This window comes from Mastomys coucha, unplaced genomic scaffold, assembly GCF_008632895.1.
Source record: "Mastomys coucha isolate ucsf_1 unplaced genomic scaffold, UCSF_Mcou_1 pScaffold14, whole genome shotgun sequence".
Taxonomy (NCBI): domain Eukaryota; kingdom Metazoa; phylum Chordata; class Mammalia; order Rodentia; family Muridae; genus Mastomys; species Mastomys coucha.
Genome location: NW_022196896.1, coordinates 89255031 through 89272520, shown reverse-complemented (window position 1 = coordinate 89272520; position 17490 = coordinate 89255031). Strand labels below are relative to the sequence as shown.

The window sequence follows — 17490 nt, the reverse complement described above, 5'->3', positions numbered from 1 at the left end:
GACATCGTTTATGTGTTCCTACGTTTCTATGTTTCTACAAAATACAAGAGCATTAAGGTTTTTGAGTTCCCATCAGATTTCAAAGGAAACCCTGTGAGGACAGACAGGCAGTAGTCAGGCGCCAGTATAGCAGCTCTGAACTTGTGAGAACAAGTTAAGTCACTTGGATGTTGGCAATGCCAGGGATGTAGAACCTTTGTCAAGAAAAGCCTCATGTGGGCTGGAGAGATGGCTCAGCCGTTAAAGGCTAGGCTAACAACCAAAAATACAAGAAAAGCCTCATATAATGAATGAGTAACATAGGAGACAGGCCATGTGAGCCACAAATGGGATAGTCATAAGGATGGAACTGCCCAAGCCCACTGGATTGTACATTATGTGTTAGGATTCTCTAGAGTAACAACTAACAGACTGAATCTCCCTCTCTTCTTCTCTCTCTCTCCCTCTCTCTCCCTGTCCCTCCCTCCCTCTTTTTTTCTTCATCTCTCTCCCTCCCTCCCTCCACCCTCTGTCTCTCTTCACACACACACACACACACACACACACACACACACACACACACACACACGAGATTGGTTGGAATGACAGACTTCTGTTCAGCTAATCCAGAAATCGACTGTGAATGGAAAGTTCAAGAATCTAGTAGTTGGTCAGTCTGCAATGCTGGATGTCTCAGCTGGTACAAAGTATCTGCTAGAATCCCAAAAACATAGGCTCTAGTGACAGTAAAGAAGTGGATGTGCTCGCAAGGTGAGGGCAAGCAGGCTAAGAGCACAAGCTTCCTTCTACTGTGTCTTAGATAGGCTTCCAGCAGAAGGTGTGCCTCAGATTAAAGTCTGAATCAAAGGTGTGTGTGTGTCTTCCTACCTCAAATGTCTGGACTAGAACTGGACTCACCCACTTCAAACCAAGCAGAAAAGTCTCACAGGTGTGCCCTCTATTTCTGGATTGTAGTTCATTCAGATATAGTCAAAGTAACAACCAGGAATAACTGTCACCCATTGGCTTGTCCTTCCTCGCTCTTCTCTTATTCCTTGCTTCTAGAAAGGGGAATATTTGCCTTATCCCATAGAATATTGGAAATGATGGAACTTAAAAAAAAAATACCTCTTACAGGGGCTCACAGCTAAGAGCTGATCTTGAATTTCACAAGTCTTTGAGTTTGGACTTTTGAACAGTGTTGGAGCTGTTTTTCTCCTCTCCTGGTTTGTGACCGCTGTTGATTAAGCTAGTGTAATGGCCACTTCACAGCCTTCTGTGTTCCAAACCCCTCTTCCTCAAACCTTGTATGAATCCCTATTAGAATAATCCCTTCAAGGCAGCCCTACATGGGGCAAAAGTAACTATGACTTTTGACCTGAGCTCCCATTAATCCTGCATTAATTCACTTTCTGCTCCCCATCAAAGATCTTTTCTCTCCCTTCCTTCCTCCCTCCCCCTCCCTCTCCCTCTTTCTTTTCTCTTCCAGGGACTCTCACAGAGGTTGCCTGCCCTCTGGTGTATGGTATGGTTTTCAAGGCAGTCCAGACTCCTACAATGCCTCTTACCATCTCCCCTCCCAGTCCTGCCTCCCAGTCACACTTCCCTGCATGCACTTCTGAGCACACCCCACCTGTGCTCTGTGGACTTGGGATGCTGCAACCTGTGAGTGGCTTCCTTGGGTGTATACAGAGACACCTTTACTCAAGCCTACTACATCATACTGTAAGAACATATTCCCTCACCAGAGAAGCCCTCAGTCACATTTCTGTAGCAGTGTTCACTCCTACAATTCATTCTTCTCCGGGCGCTTATCTTTGTGAAAGTTTTCCTTCTCTTTATGTAGAGTTCCTGTCAGTAGCTTCTGCTATGCCAGCTGGGTGGACATGCATGACTTTAATTTGGGTTTCTCTTGGAAGCTTTTTATCTCCTTATTGACTTTTTTAAACGTTTAAAACACACATACAAGTAGTAACAGAGATTGAATATGTTAATATATATGAATATATATTACATATATGTATGTAGCAACAATTTTTTCTTTTTTTTTTTTTATTAATAAAATAAACCCTCCCCCTTTTCACCAACCCACCCTCTCCTGCTTCCTGGCTCTGGAAATCCCCTACACTGGGGCATAGAACCTTCACAGGGCCAAGGGCCTTTCCTTCCATTGATGATCGACTAGGCCATCCTCTGAAACTATGCAGCTGGAGCCATCAGTCTCACCATGTGTACTCTTTGGTTGGTGGCTTAGTCCCTGGGAGCTCTGAGGGTACTAGTTAGTTCATATTGTTGTTCCTCCTAAGGGGCTGTAAACCCCTTCAGCTCCTTGGTACCTTTCTCTAGCTCCTTCATTGGGGACCCTGTGCTCAATCCAATGGATGGCTGTGAGTCTCTACTTCTGTATTAGTCGGGCACTGTCAGAGCCTCTCAGGAGACAGCTATATCAGGCTTCTGTCAGCTAGTACTTGCTGGCATCCACAATAGTGTCTGGGTTTGGTGATTGAATATGGGAAGGATTCCCAGGCGGAGCAGTCTCTGGATTGTCCTTCCTTCAGTCTCTGCTCCATAGTTTGTCTATGCAACTCCTTCCATGGGTATTTTGTTCCCTGTTCTAAAAAGGAGCAAAGTATTCACACTTTGGTTTTCCTTCTTCTTGAGTTTCTTGTGGTTTGTGGATTGTATTTTGGGTATTCTGAGTTTCTGGGCTAATATCCACTTATCAGAGAGTGCATACCATGTGTTTTCTTTTGTGATTGGGTTACCTCACTCAGGATGATATTCTCCAGATCAATCCATTTCCCTAAGAATTTCATAAATTCATTGTTTTTAATAAGTACTCCATTGTGTAGATGTACCACATTTTCTGTATCCATTCCTCTTTTGAGGGACATCTGGGTTGTTTCCAGTTTCTGGCTATTATAAATAAGGCTGCTATGAACATAGTGGAGCATGTGTCCTTATTAAATGTTGGAACATCTTCTGGGTATATGCCCAGGAGTGGTATAGCTGGATTCTCTGGTAGTACTATGTCCAGTTTTCTGAGGAACCACCAAACTGATTTCCAGAGTGGTTGTACCAGCTTGCAATTCCACCAGCAATGAAGGAGTGTTCCTCTTTCTCCACAACCTTGCCAGCATCTGCTGTCACCTGAGTTTTTTATCCTAGCCATTCTGACTGGTGTGAGGTGGAATCTCAGGGTTGTTTTGATTTGCATTTCCCTGATGACTAAGGATGTTGAACATTTCTTTAGGTGCTTCTCAGCCATTCAGTATTCCTCAGTTGAGAATTCTTTGTTTAGCTCTGTACCCCATTTTTAAATAGGGTTATTTGATTCTCTGGAGTCTAGCTTCCTGAGTTCTTTGTATATATTGGATATTAGCTGTCTATCGAATATAGGATTGGTAAAGATCTTTTCCCAATCTGTTGGTTGCCATTTTGTCCTATTGACAGTGTCCTTTGCCTTACAGAAACTTTGTAATTTTATGAGACCCCATTTGTTAATTCTTGATCTTAGAGTATAAGCTATTGGTGTTCTGTTCAGAAAAATTTCCCCTACGCCCATGTGCTTGAGGCTTTTTCCCCACTTTTCTTTTCTATTAGTTTCAGTGCATCTGGTTTTATGTGGAGGTCCTTCCTTGATCCACTTGGACTTGAGCTTTATACAAAGAGATAGAATGGATCGATTTGCATTCTTCTACATGCTAACCGCCAGTTGATCCAGCACCATTTGTTGAAAATACTGTCTTTTTTCCACTGGATGGTTTTAGCTCCTTTGTCAAAGATCAAGTGGCCATAGGTGTGTGGGTTCATTTCTGGGTCTTCAATTCTATTCCATTGATCCACCTGCCTGTCACTGTACCAATACCATGCAGTTTTTATCACAATTGCTCTGTAGTACAGCTTAAGGTCTGGGATTGTGATTCCACCAGAGGTTCTTTTATTGTTGAGAATAGTTTTCACTATCCTAGGTTTTTTGTTATTCCAGATGAATTTGCAAATTGCTCTCTCCAAGTCTGTGAAGAAATGAGTTGGAATTTTGATGGGGATTGCATTAAATCTGTAAATTGCTTTCGGCAAGATGGCCATTTTTACTATATTAATCCTGCCAATCCATGAGCATGGGAGATCTTTCCATCTTCTGAGATCTTCTTTGATTTCCTTCTTCAGAGACTTGAAATTCTTGTCATACAGATCTTTTAGTTTCTTAGAGTCACACTAAGGTATTTTATATTATTTGTGACTATTGTGAAGGGTGTTGTTTCCCTAATTTCTTTCTCGGCCTGTTTATCATTGTAGCAACAATTAATAGAAGAAGAGGCCATGAATTTGAGCAAGGAGGGGTACATGGGAAGGTTTCAAGAGGAAAAGGAAGGGGAGAATTATGTAATTATATTGCAATCTTGAAAAATTAAACAAGTAAGTTTTAAAATTTTGGATGTAATTCATATACCACAAAATTTATCCATGTTTTCAATGTACAATATAACTCATTGATTTTTAATATTATAGTAGTTTTTAAGTTGTAGTAAGTATATTATCATAGCTATTATTCATTCAAGTATATATTGTACATCAAGCATGTCCCCACTCACCAACTTTCCTTCTTTTCTCCTGCCTACCCTACCTCTAGTCCTCTTTGTTTCCTGATGGTTTGGTTGTATTTCTGCTTTCATGGCATGTCTCTCTCTCTCTCTCTCTCTCTCTCTCTCTCTCTCTCTCTCTCTCTCTCTTTCTCTCTCTCTCTCTCTCTCTCTCTGTTTGTCTCGGTCTCTCTCTGTGTATGTATTACTGTATATTTCCATGTATATAAAATCTAGGAATCGCAGTGGTGGTGACATGTATCTTTAATCCCAGCACTCAGAAGGCAAAGGCAGGCAGATCTTAAGGCCAGCCTGGTTTACAGAGTGAGTTCCAGGACATCCAGGGCTATACAGAGAAACCTTCTCTTAAATAAATAAATAAATAAATAAGCAAGCGAAAAATAGTCTAACACTCTCAAGTGAGAATAGTAGAAAATACATGTTCTCTTTTTTTCTGAGACTGGACTAGTTTGCTCAATTTTCTTTTCTCTATCTACATCCGTTTTCCTGGAAATGATATAACTCTATTCTTCTTTATGACTATTTTATTTGATTTTGAAACAAAGTATCCCTGTGTAGCTTAGGATGGCCTGCAGCTTACTATTTAACACATGCTAGCTGTCTTAGTTTGGGTTTACTTGCTACGAAAGCACACCATGACCAGGGCAACTCTTAATAAAGGACAACATTTAATTGGGGCTGGCTTACAGTTTCAGAGAATTAGTTCCTTATCATCATGGTGAGAAACATGGCAGAGTACAGGCAGACATGGTGCTGGAGAAGGGTTCTACGTCTTGATCCACAGGCAACAAAAGGAGACTGTGTACAACACTTGAACATAGAAAGCCTCAAAGCCTGCCCTCACTTCCTCCAGTGAGACCACACCTAATCCAACAAGGCCACACCTCCCAAAGTGCCACCTTCTATGGGCCTATGGGGGCCAGTTAAACTACACCACTAGCCTTGAACACGGGCTCTCCCTCCTTATCATTAGTGCATGACCACACTTAACTTCCATTGTCTATAGACACACTTTCTTCATCCTTTCTTCTGCTGCTGGACTCAACAACAATGTTAGTTTCATTGATGTGCAATTATCTCTGGGATGTTAACTTAGACCCCTTTGGGTACATGCCCAAGAGTAGTATAGCTGGGGCAAATGGTTGATGTATTTTTAGTTTCTAAGAAAACCTCCATACAAGCTTCTCTAGTGGCTGCACTAGTCTATATACCCATCAGCAGTATATGAGTTACCTTCTGTCCATATCTTAAACAACATTTGTTTTTAATATATATATATATTTGTTAATTCCTTGAGTTTCTTACATGCATACAATGTATTTTAATCACTCGACTCCCTAATCCTTCTCCTAACTTTTCTTGGACCCACCCCCCACATACCTCCAACTTCATGTCCTCTTCGTTTAAAAAAATAATAATCCTCTGACTCAATCTGTGCTGCCACATGAGTGTGGAGCCGTTTACAGAGCATGGCCGACCTACCAGGGAACATACCTGTAAAGAACTCTGACCCTCCTTCCTAGAGCGACCATCAGTTGCTAGTATTTCCTCAGCTTGAGGTAGGGCTTGTGAACCCCTCTCCTTCCATGCTAGAATGTTGACTGGCTTCATCTTATGCAGGTTTTGTACAAATAACCCAAGCTTCTGTATGCTTACGAATGCAGTGGCAGTATCCGGAAGACACTAGTTTGCCCAACCTCTGGCTCTTCCTCAATGTTCTCTGAGCCTTGGGATAGGGAGTATGATGTGGACAAGCCTTTTATGGCTGAACACTTTACAGACACCTATTCCATGCATTTTGCTGTGTTGTGAGTTTCTATGCTAGCCACCGTTCACCATACCAAGAAACTTCCCAAATGAAGGCTGAGGGCTGCACTAGTGTATGGGTGAGGGATATGTACTTATAGGGAAATTTTATACTACATCCGTTTATGAAATAATATAGTAGGTTCACCTCTAGAGCTTATGATCTCCATGGTCATAAGTTCTTAGCCAGAGTTCTTCCTGTAGAGTAAGCCTTAAATCCAACCAGAAAGCAGTTGACTATTCCCATAACATTTGTGCCACTGTACATGCTGGGGCATATCTTGCCATGTTGTTATTGTAATTCACAGGGCTCACAGCTGGGTGAAAGCGTAGATGATTTTTCTCCCCTAGAAACCTTCATAGCATCTTCTGGTTTTGTGAAAACTAGCCAACAGAGAGGAAGCTTCCTGGTTAGTGACAACTGATTTCTTCCTGTTCTATGACCAAAGTCTATTGTGTCTTCAGCCATAGAAGGAGCACTGGCACTAGCCTGTAGTGTTTGGAGGGGTCTCCATCCTAGGGCAGCAACTGGAGAGTATGTGTCTCATGCCTAGCACTAGGTTTTTACTCCACACCTAGCACAGTGTTTTTGCTTTGCTTTTTTTATGTGTATGGGTGTTTTACTTGCATTTATTTCTGTGCACACTGTATACAGTGCCCACAGAGGCCAGAAGAGGGCATCAGATCTTCTGAGCTACATGAGCTACCATGTGGGTGCAGGGATCAAACCCAGATCATCTGGCAGAGCAGCCAGTGCTCCTAACTTCTGAACCATCTCTCTAGCCTAGTGTTGATCAGGCTTTTTATTTGGCAGCCTATGACTTGTGGGAGGACAAGTAATTATCCCCTTTGTAAGATAACTCCAATTTAACTCTTTTATATGTATTAATTAATTGATTGATTAATTGTTTTTTTGTTTTTGTTTTGTTGTTGTTGTTGTTGTTGTTGTTGTTTTGAGACAAGGTTTCTTTGAGTAGCCTTAGCTGTCCTGGAACTCATTCTGGCTGAGACCAGTTTGGCCTCACACTTACAGAGATCCACCTGCCTCTGCCTTTCAGGTGCTGGGATTAAAGGCATGGACTACCACCACCTGGGTTAATATGTATTATATATAAGCTATGCATTATATGCAGCTTATAAAATAGTAGGGTTGCATATGACTTGTTCAAATTCCCTTAATGTTTATATCCCTCCTGCCATATTTAGGGTTTCCATTGTTGTGAAGAGACACCATGACCAATGCAACTCATTTTTTTTTTTTTTAAATTCAAAGTGATTTTATTGTTTATGTACACAACAGCATTTATGCCACTAGAGCAGAGGTTGTGGACAACTCACATTTCCAATTGGGTAGGAGTATCTGCTTAGTCTTATAGTATCGAGCCAACTGGTGAATTCTGCTCTCTATCAGAATCAGGCGGAATTTATCATCCTTATCCTTCCTGTTCCTCTCAAGGTGCTTTCAGACAGCAACTAATCAAATGATGGAGATCCTCAGGGAGATGAGGGGCAAGGCCTTTGGACTTAAGAATTCTCAAGATTTTATTTCCAGTCACAAAAACGGACCTGTGCCACACCATGTGAGTCCCTGAGGATCACACCTATCTGGGAGGGAGTCAGGCCTCTCTTGGCCAGTTTGTAAATCTGTTCCTTCACTTCAGCCACGTGGGGGCGCTACGGTGTTACGGCAGTCGACTGGGACAGGCCCTTCCTTGGGAGCGTGCAAGTGAGCCATGATGGCGGAGGTGTGGCAGTAAAGAGAGAACGAGGTAGGAAACGGCGCCCCAAGGCAGCTCTTATAAAGGACAATATTTATTAGGGGTTGGCTTAGTTTCAGAGGTTCAATCCACTATCATTTTGGCAGGAAACATGGCAACATCTAGGTAGGCATGGTGCTGGAGAAGGTGCAGAGTTCTACATCTTGTCCCAAAGGCAGGCAGAAGGAGACTGTCTTCTGAAGGCAACCAAGAGGAGTGTCTCATCCGCACTGTGCAGAGCTTGAGCAAAGGAGTCTCAAAGCCCATCTACATAGTGACACACTTCCTTTAACAAGGCCACACCTCCTAACAGTGCCACTTCCCATGGGGCAAGTGTATTTAAACCACCACACCTCTCCCACCTTCTCTTCTACCCTCAACCCTCCTATTCTCTCTCTCTCTCTCTCTCTCTCTCTCTTTCTTTGTGTGTGTGTGTGTGTGTGTGTTGATTGGTTTGCTTTGTTTTATTCTATACAGGGTTTCTCTGGGTAGCCCTGGCTGTAGACCAGGCTAACCTTGAATTCACAGAGATCCACCTGCCTCTGCCTCCTGAGTACTGGAATTAAAGACATCCACCACCCCTCCCCCTCCCTCCAACCACTGCTTATTGTTATTTCCTTTTTTTTTTAACTGTTGGAAGCAATCTCTTTGCTCTTTTTTTAAAATTAATTTATTTATTTTATGTATGTGAGTACACTGCAGCTGTCTTCAGACACACCAGAAGAGGCCATCAGATCCCATTACAGATGATTGTGAGCCACCATGTGGTTAATGGGAATTGAACTCAGAACCTCTGGAAGAGCAGTCAGTGCTCTTGATCATTGAGCCATCTCTCCAGCCCCTACTGTTATTTTCTTAATGACTCTTGTTCCTACTGGGGTGAGATGTAATCTTATTTTTACTGATTTTAAAAGGTGAATTTTTTTCTAGGTTGTTAGTTGGAAGTTACTTACTCTCGGGGTTTAAAATTCATTATTCTGTACGTTTGTGGTGTTTAGGTTTTCTGTTAAGTGAGATCTGATGTTACTCTGGTGAATTGGACTTTGTAAGTAAATTGACATTTTTCTCTTGAGACATTTAATATTATTGTTTTTTTGGTTGTGCAGTGTATACATTTGAAGCCCACATGACATGAGTATTTTTTCTAGTCCTGTCTACTTAGAATTCTTGTACATGGATATTTATTTTTTCCAGGATTCAGGGAACTGGGACTGTTGTTTTATTGGATAGATTTTCTGTGTCTTTAGTTTGTGTCTCTCCTCCTTTTCTACCCCATGAGTTCTTAGGCTTGCTCTTTTGATCATGTCCTAGATGTGTGTTTGTGTGTGTTTTTAAAGTTTGGTCATGATTGTATATCTATCAATTTTCTTAGTGTGTGTGTGTAGTATGTTTTTGTTGGTATCAAGACCTCTGAAACTTGTAACATCACATAGGCGACAACGGGACCTACACACCTGTTGCCAAGACAACAGCCACCATATTCCCAGAATTCATTGGGCTCACCTCCCACCTTTACCTGTGACCATGTCACCATCCATTATATATATAAAAGGACCCTCCTTTTCTTCCCCCTCCTCTCTTCCCACCGCCACTTTGTCCTTTCCTCTCTCAATAAATCTCATGTGGAACTGTTGGGCCTGGTGTGTTTTTTTCTAGAGCCGCAGCCAACGATCCCAACAATGTTCACATGTATATGTTTGGGGGTTAGAGGTTGACAGCTTGTCAGTTCTTTCCTTTCACTATTCGTATTTGGGGGATCCAACTAAGGTTGTCAGGCCTGGTAGCAAGCACCTTAACCTGATGAGCCATTTTGCAAGTTCTATTTCTTTTCTTAATTGCTGTCTGAATATATTTCCTCAGCCTTATTCTTTTTTTTTTTTTTAATACGGAATGCTTCACGAATTTGCGTGTCATCCTTGCGCAGGGGCCATGCTAATCTTCTCTGTATCGTTCCAATTTTAGTATATGTGCTGCCAAAGCAAGCACTTCAGCCTTATTCTTAATCCCTGATAGTCTTTCTCCTGCTTGATGCAGTTTATTGGTGACACTTTCTACTGTGTTTTTATAATTTGATTTACTGAGTTTTTAATATCCAGTATTATTGAGTTGCCTTGCCCACCTAATTTCAATTTTTTCATTAAATTTCTCATCACATAGTTTGGACTCATGTTCAGATCTTTCATTGAATTCTTTATTTCATTCATCTACTTATTTGAACTCTCTTTGAAGTCACTAATCATTTTTAGAAATTTTTTAAAAATTTTATTTTGTGTGTATGAGTGCTTTTCCTGCATGTATGTTTTTGTACCTCCTGCATGCTTGGTACACATAAAGGCCAGAAGAAGGTATTGGATATCTAGGGACTAGGGTCATAGACATTTATGAACTGACATATGGACGCTAGAAATTGAATCTGGGTCCTCTGGAAGAATAGTCTGTGCTTCCAATCACTGAGCCTTCTCTCCAGCCCTGTGCTTTCAATCACTGAGCCATCTCTCCGGCCCTGTGCTTTCAATCACTGAGCCTTCTCTCTAGCCCCTTAGTAGTCATTTTTAGTTTTGTTTAGATTCAGCAAGGAGCTCTTGCTTCTGGGGTTGTTCATTAATTGCCTTACTTTTTCATAGTTCTCATATTTCTGCTGCAATTGTGGACATTTTTTGAAGAATGTATTTTTCATAACATATCTTTTTTTTTTTTCCTTTCCTCCACTTGTTTTATGACTTCTCGTTATGGGCCAGGTTCTCTTGGGTTTGTGATCCCCATAACCACTTTGAGGGGACGACGCAGACAGCAGTAACAAAAAGCACTATCTGACAGCAAACACTAGGTATTATAATGACATGATCCCAGCATCTATGACCACCATCAGCATCATAGCACTTACAGGCCAGCATGAGCTACATAGGGAAAGTATCTCAAACACAAACAAGCAAACCAAACAAACAAACCAAATAAGCCAAAAGCCGTAGGGAAAGGAAGAGAGAGGAAGCAAGATAGCAAGGAGAGAATAAAATAAAAGTCGCAGAGACAATAATGAGGGAGACTAATAGTAAATAAAACAGACTAATAGTAAATACAAGGGAAGATATAACACCCTAAAACCAAACCGAACTAACCAACAAAACCTCATCCATGTTTCCTCCCAGCTAAGGAGAGCTGGCTCTTACCTTAGGCTTATCTTTTGGAGCTTCCTGTGTGGGTGGTATGGATGCTTATCTCCTAGGAGACCAAACAAGTTAGACTAGAAATGGCTGTTTGCAGCCTGGACTCTTCTTCTCTTTCTTTTCAGGAGCTACCCTCAACTTTCTCATGCCAGCTGAGCAGGACTGTGCCCAGCCTCGAAGCTCAGCTCGTCTCTCCATCTCTCTGCCTGTCAGTCCCTCTTGACCCTAGCTCGTGAGTTGTATATGTGGCTGATACCTGTGTTCAGGATCCTCAGAGATCCCTGTCCATATTAACATTTACAACGGATCTCTCTTCTAGTCCCAGAGTTTGTGCTGCTGTAAACACCACTCACTGGTTTTGCTCTGCTGCTGTGTGGGCAGCTAGCAGTCTGTACACACATCTACACCCACGAGTCTGACCCCACATCATCACCAGGTTCTTCGGGTGAAGAGGAAGGGAATCTTTGTGGCTTTGGCATAAAAACAAAACAAAACAAACAAAAACAAAAACAAAAACAAAAAAAACAAAAAAACAAGAAAGGAGCTGGGCGGTGGTGGCACACACCTTTAATCCCAGCACTTGGGAGGCAGAGGCAGGCGGATTTCTGAATTTGAGACCAGCCTGGTCCAGGACAGCCAGGGCTATACAGAGAAACCCTGTCTCAAACCCCTCCTCCAAAAAAAAGTAAAACAAACAACCCCCCCCCCAAAACCCCAAAACAAAACAACAACAACCCCCCCCCGAAACCCCAACAACAGGATCTCTTACAGTCTGTAGCCAAGAGGTGTGATTACAAAACCTATCCCAGGATTGCCTCAAACTTCTGGTGGTCATCTTTTTTTTTTCTATAGAATTATTTATTTATTTATTTATTTAATGAGTATGAGTACACTGTAGCTGTCTTCAGACACATCAGAAGAGGGCATTAGATCCCATTACAGATGGTTGTGAGTCACCAAGTGGTTGCTGGGATTTGAACTCAGGAACTCTGGAAGAGCAATTGGTACTCTTAACTGCTGAGCCATCTCTCCAGCCATCTGGTGGATTGCAGGTGAAAACTACCATATCTGAGTACTCTAAAAAAAAAAAGTATATACATGTATACATATGTGTGTGTGTGTGTCTGCATATTCTGTGTGTACAGAGGCACATGTGTGTGGCTGTACATGTAGGTGCATGTTCATTTGTGTGGAGGGTAGATGTCAACCTCAGGCATCATACTTAAGTGTGGGGAGCCGTGAAGCTGGAGAGGCATTCGCCATGGCAAGATGGCGCCTACTTCCGCTGTCGACTCCTAGTAAACAACTGTTTGCACATGTGCGTAGAGAACTGTTTGCGCATGTGCGTAGAGTGAAAAAGACGCCATGTCACGGCCCATCCAGGGGCGTTACGTAGGGTAATGAGCGAACAGCCAATCATGAGCAGACACACCACGCTGTGGGTAGATACGCCGCACTGTGGTGTATATAAGCAGTGCGGATTTTGGGCTCGACCCCTTTTTCCCTATGGATGGAGACAATAAAACGTTGCTGCAGAAGGAACCTAGTGTGTCCGCGTGTCTTCTTCCCCGCGAGACGACCACGCGGGCTACACTTAAGGACCATCTATCTACCTTGGTTTTAAAATTGTTTTTTAATATAATTTTTTGGTTTTAGTAACTAATTCTTTTCACTTGGAGGGTATCATTTGTGCATGCACATATGTGGAGGTCAGAGGACAACCCACAGAAGTCTATTCTTCTTCTATGTGGCTCCGGGGGATCATACTCAGGTTTGGTAGCAAGCCATGTGTTGCTTTCTGAGCTATCTCTCTGGACTTATCTCCTGTTTTGAGGCAGGGTCTCCCACTGGCCTGGAGCTTAGCAAGTAGGTTAAGCTAGCTAGCCAGCACCTCAGGGATCTGCCTCTCTCTGTCTTCCAGTGCTGGGTTATAACTATATACCATTATGCCTGGCTTTTTAAAATAGGTTCATTGTTGTGTTTTATAAAAAGACCAGAGTATGTTTTATGGAGCAAGGTAGGAGGGGTGCCTTGGCGGGCCCATGCTGAGGCATCCCTTCCCTCTGAGGTACCAGCCATATAATGAGTATACTACTGAATAGGGTTTATTTGGGGGCATGAGAAGGGGAGTTGAGAAGAGAGTAGAGGCAGAGAAAGACAGGGGTTGGGGGCCGGAGAGATGAGAGGAGCAGCCAGTCAAGAACACAGGGAGAGGGCAGAAGGGGAAGGGAAGAGAGGGAGAAAAAGGTCAGGGAGAGAAGAGTCAGAGAGAGAGAAGGGGCAGAGAGTAAGGAAGGGCCAAACAGCCCCTTTTATAGCAAGCCAGGCCTACCTGGCTGTTGCCAGGTAACTGTTGGGCAGGGCATGGAAGGAATGCTAACATTCATGAAATTGAACTCATGTCCCATGCTTACAAGGCAAGAGCTTTATCATTTTAGCCATATCCCCAGTCCTTTTTTATGTTAGTTTTAAGACAGCACCTCACTATGTATCCTGAATGAATTGGAATTATATGTAGAACCAGGTTGGCCTTTCCCTTTTAATTAATCAATTAACTAATTAATTAATTTTGAGATAGGATCTCTTCTAGCTCAGGTTGGCATTGAGCTAGCTACGAAGCTGAGGGTGTCCTCGAAGTCCCTATCTCTCCACCTCTATGTCCTACACGCTGGGCTTACAGGTGTGTGCCACCAATGTGTGACTCATATCAATCATCTTCATAGGTTAAGAGAACACTTTGTTATCATTTAAACTTCTTTGTTTAGAAGAGCTCAAGCCATTCTTCATTCTGCTTGCAGTCTCACTGTTCAGGCCAAGCTTCCAGCTCCACATGCTGGAGAGCCTCCGGACTCTCCTGCTCTGTTGCAATGGGCCTTCTGAGTCAGCCCTCAGTCCATGATAGATTTCCCCATCACTTCTGTTCAGTGTTTGCTTTGGCACAAATGTGTAATTCCGCCACTGGTTGACATCAGGAAAGTGTTTGGATTGGTTTAATACTACAAGAACATTTGGAGCCCAAGCTTGTCAATTATTAACAGGATAAACAAAACTTCCAGTGATGCTATGGGCTTGAATTACCTTAGTCTCCAGCTTGCTCCCTACCCTGAGAGCCCATCAGGGTCTGCTTGGATGGCCACACTGGTGTCATCACAGGCTAGCTCCTTGTCTTGCCCACTGGTGCTGGACTGGTGGTCATCTCAGGCTCACATTTTTTCAGTGTCCATAGGTCAGGACACTGAACATGGACATAGCTTCTCTCCTCTCTGCCAGAGACTAGAAGACCCCTACCTGGGACCACTGACACCAGACAGGAGTGAGTAGTGAGTCTGAGTCAACCACCAGACTAGTGCCATGAGGCGCAGACTGGGAGTTAGCCCGAGATGACCACCAGTCTAGCACCATAATGCACTAGTGGGCCATAACAATCATGAGATGACCTCAGACACTCAAGAGACACCAGCGCCACTAAGAAGGGCAAGTTAAGTGGTAGAGAAATGGAAGAGAAAGAAACAGAAAGACGTGTGTACAATGAAGAGGCAGAACCGATGATTTGAGGTAGTAAGAAACAACCTGATGTGAATAGCAAGTGATGCCACCTGGGATCATGGTGGGGTCCTAACCTGTGGTGCCACTGGGGGCCACATCTGGCCATACATAGCCCTGCAGCAGCAGAGGCCTGTTACCACCAAAGGCCAGGTGGACATCTCTGATCTGGGATGTGGCCCGGGGATATATTGATGTCTGAGGGCTGTGTAGAACTGGCCCCACCCCTCACCTGAGCATTGTGGGAGAGCTGGCCCCATGGACATGAGAGCAGAAGAGCTGCCCCTGCCCCTAGCCAGTTGCAGTACTCACTTGTGCTGCCCACTCACTGTGAAAGTTGCATGTGAGCTGCCCCAAGGAGCTGCCCCTACCACTCATCTCCTGTAAGGTGGCAAGGATGAAGGTGAGATACCTTCTTCCCCTTCACTCCTCACCACCTGTGGCAGGTGGGAGACCTGCTTCTCCCCCTCACCAGCTGCAACACTTGGGAGAGCAGGCCCCGTACCTTACCTGAGCAGCACAGGAGAGCTGGCCCTGAATGTGGCAGTTGCTGGTGAGCCAGCACCAAGGGTGTGAATGTGAGAGAGTTGGCCCTGCCTCTTGTCTACTGTACAGTGGTGTCATTGAGGGAGAGATTCTCCTCCCATCCCTTTTGCCCTCACCACTGGTGGTCGGGAGAGCTGGCTCTGTCCCTCACCTGCTGCAGCACTTGGGAAAACAGGCACTGCACAGGGGCACAGGAGAACTGCCATGCACACTCGTCTACTCCAGTCACATCCATAATATCGGGAATAAAATCCTGATAAAGGATAAGAGGCAATAAGGCCCCAAAAGGAGATCTGTGCCTCCTGGATTTCAGACTAGTAGCTGGGATCCCCTAACTCAGACGAGTTTCAGATTAGTCTTTCCAATCATCAACACGGCCTCATAATTAGGCATAAAGCTACCCCAAGTAATGATTTGTAAATGGTTAAGATTGGGCATTGTCTCCTGGCCGACACAAAGTTTCCAACTATCCTAGTTTAATGTTTTAAGTACTGGAGAGTAATTGAAAGTTTTCTCTCACTCTAGGACATTAGCAGAAAGAGTTAGGTCGGGATTCCCCTCTGCCTGCCTCCAGCAAGAACCAGAGAATTAGCATAAGAATACCTCAACAGGGAGGGCTTCACCCCTCTTCCTCCTGTTTCACACCTAGCTACCAGACCCTGCTGACCTGGGTGTGGGGGTCGTTTTGTCTACGTGACTTCAGTCTAGCACTAGGACTGGGAGAAGAAAGACTTGGACTCACATGCAGGACTAGCACTAGAACTTAGATGGGCTAGGACTCAGATTCATGTATCTCTCGCAGTCCCCCGGGCCCAGAGCACTTGGGCCCCGGGGGATGCAGCACCAGTTCAGAGGAGATAGCTGCTGCTTTAGACCCAGTATGTTTCAGATAGCCTCAGATGTACCTCAACTGTTGAGCTGCCAACATGACCAATACATGTGCGTTTGCAAAGAATCCTTTCACATGCTTGTTTTAGCAGAACATCCTTTCACTTTATGTCTGCTTCAGGAAATGTCCCTTCACAAGTCTGCCTTAGCCCTTTACCTGTGTCCACTTCAGGAAGACACTCTTTCATGTGCTTGGCCCAGCAAAACACCATCCAACACAACTGACTTCCCAAAGAACCCTTAAGTTTCCACTTCAGAGGAGGGCTGAAGCAGGCAGGTCTCTGTGAGTTTGGGGCCAGACTGGTCTTCATAGGAAGTTCCAGTTTAGCCAAGGCTACATAGTGAGACTCAGTCTCAAGCAGTGGCAACTAGTCTCCCCACAAAAGCGTGTATAGTCTAATGTCTCCTCCTCTCATACTTCTCCTTCCTAGAACCTAATCTCCTATCCAGTCTTCACCATTAACACATGCCCTTCCTTTCTGTTTCACTTAAAAATTAAATCAAAGGCAACTTCTACTATCTCCTACCATAGTTCTAACTCGTCGGCCAGTGCACGTGTTCTCATTGGCTCTGTTGTGCCCATTAAGTGTTCACAAACCCCAAAAGACCATCAAGGAGCTGACTCCAGTGCAATCACACTAGGGCCTTTATTCAAGCTCAAGCATGGGCCACACTGCCATCTCTGACACAGCGGAACAGGACAGCGAAGCCCTGAACTCCTAGTTGGACGAAGTTTTATAGGAAATGGCAAGCAATCGAGGGAGTTTGTAGCCTGGCACACATCTGAAAGGGGGTATTAATGGAATTTTGTTGCCTTTTAAAATACTTGGTTGGTGCTGGGAGCCAAACCATAAACTTAACTTGTACTTTTCTCCTTTGGTGGTTGTTAGGAAATGAAGTGCCAGGGGCAGGCTTGTAACCTGGAGGTGCAGGTTTGTTGGGGAGTAACATGGAGGCTGGTGCTAGGGAGTTCAATCTTAGGTCAGGTTCTCTAAGATGAACTCAAGATCTGGTTCAGATGCCTAATCTTTTAAGTTCAGACTCCATTTTAGAGAACCTGATCTAAGTTTGAACTCAGGTAAACTAACAGGCTAGTACCTAACATTAGTTTCCAAGTTACCTCCCGACAAAACTCTAGACTAATCCCCAACAAGACCAGTGTCTCCAGATTATTCCCCCAACAAACTTGCACCCCCCCCCCCC

The 17490-nt window shown here is 43.8% G+C and overlaps 1 non-coding gene and 2 pseudogenes across 1 annotated transcript; all 3 read right to left on the bottom strand.

Moving 5' to 3' along the window:
• Positions 1–7692: 7692 nt before the first annotated feature.
• Positions 7693–8124, bottom strand: LOC116089192 (annotated as a pseudogene).
• A 1901-nt stretch (positions 8125–10025) lies between these two features.
• On the bottom strand, positions 10026–10132 carry LOC116089519. The gene has a single exon (XR_004118325.1). It is a non-coding gene; the product is annotated as a U6 spliceosomal RNA (small nuclear RNA).
• Positions 10133–14503: 4371 nt separating this feature from the next.
• LOC116089662 lies at positions 14504–14622 on the bottom strand (annotated as a pseudogene).
• Between the last annotated feature and the right edge of the window lie 2868 nt (positions 14623–17490).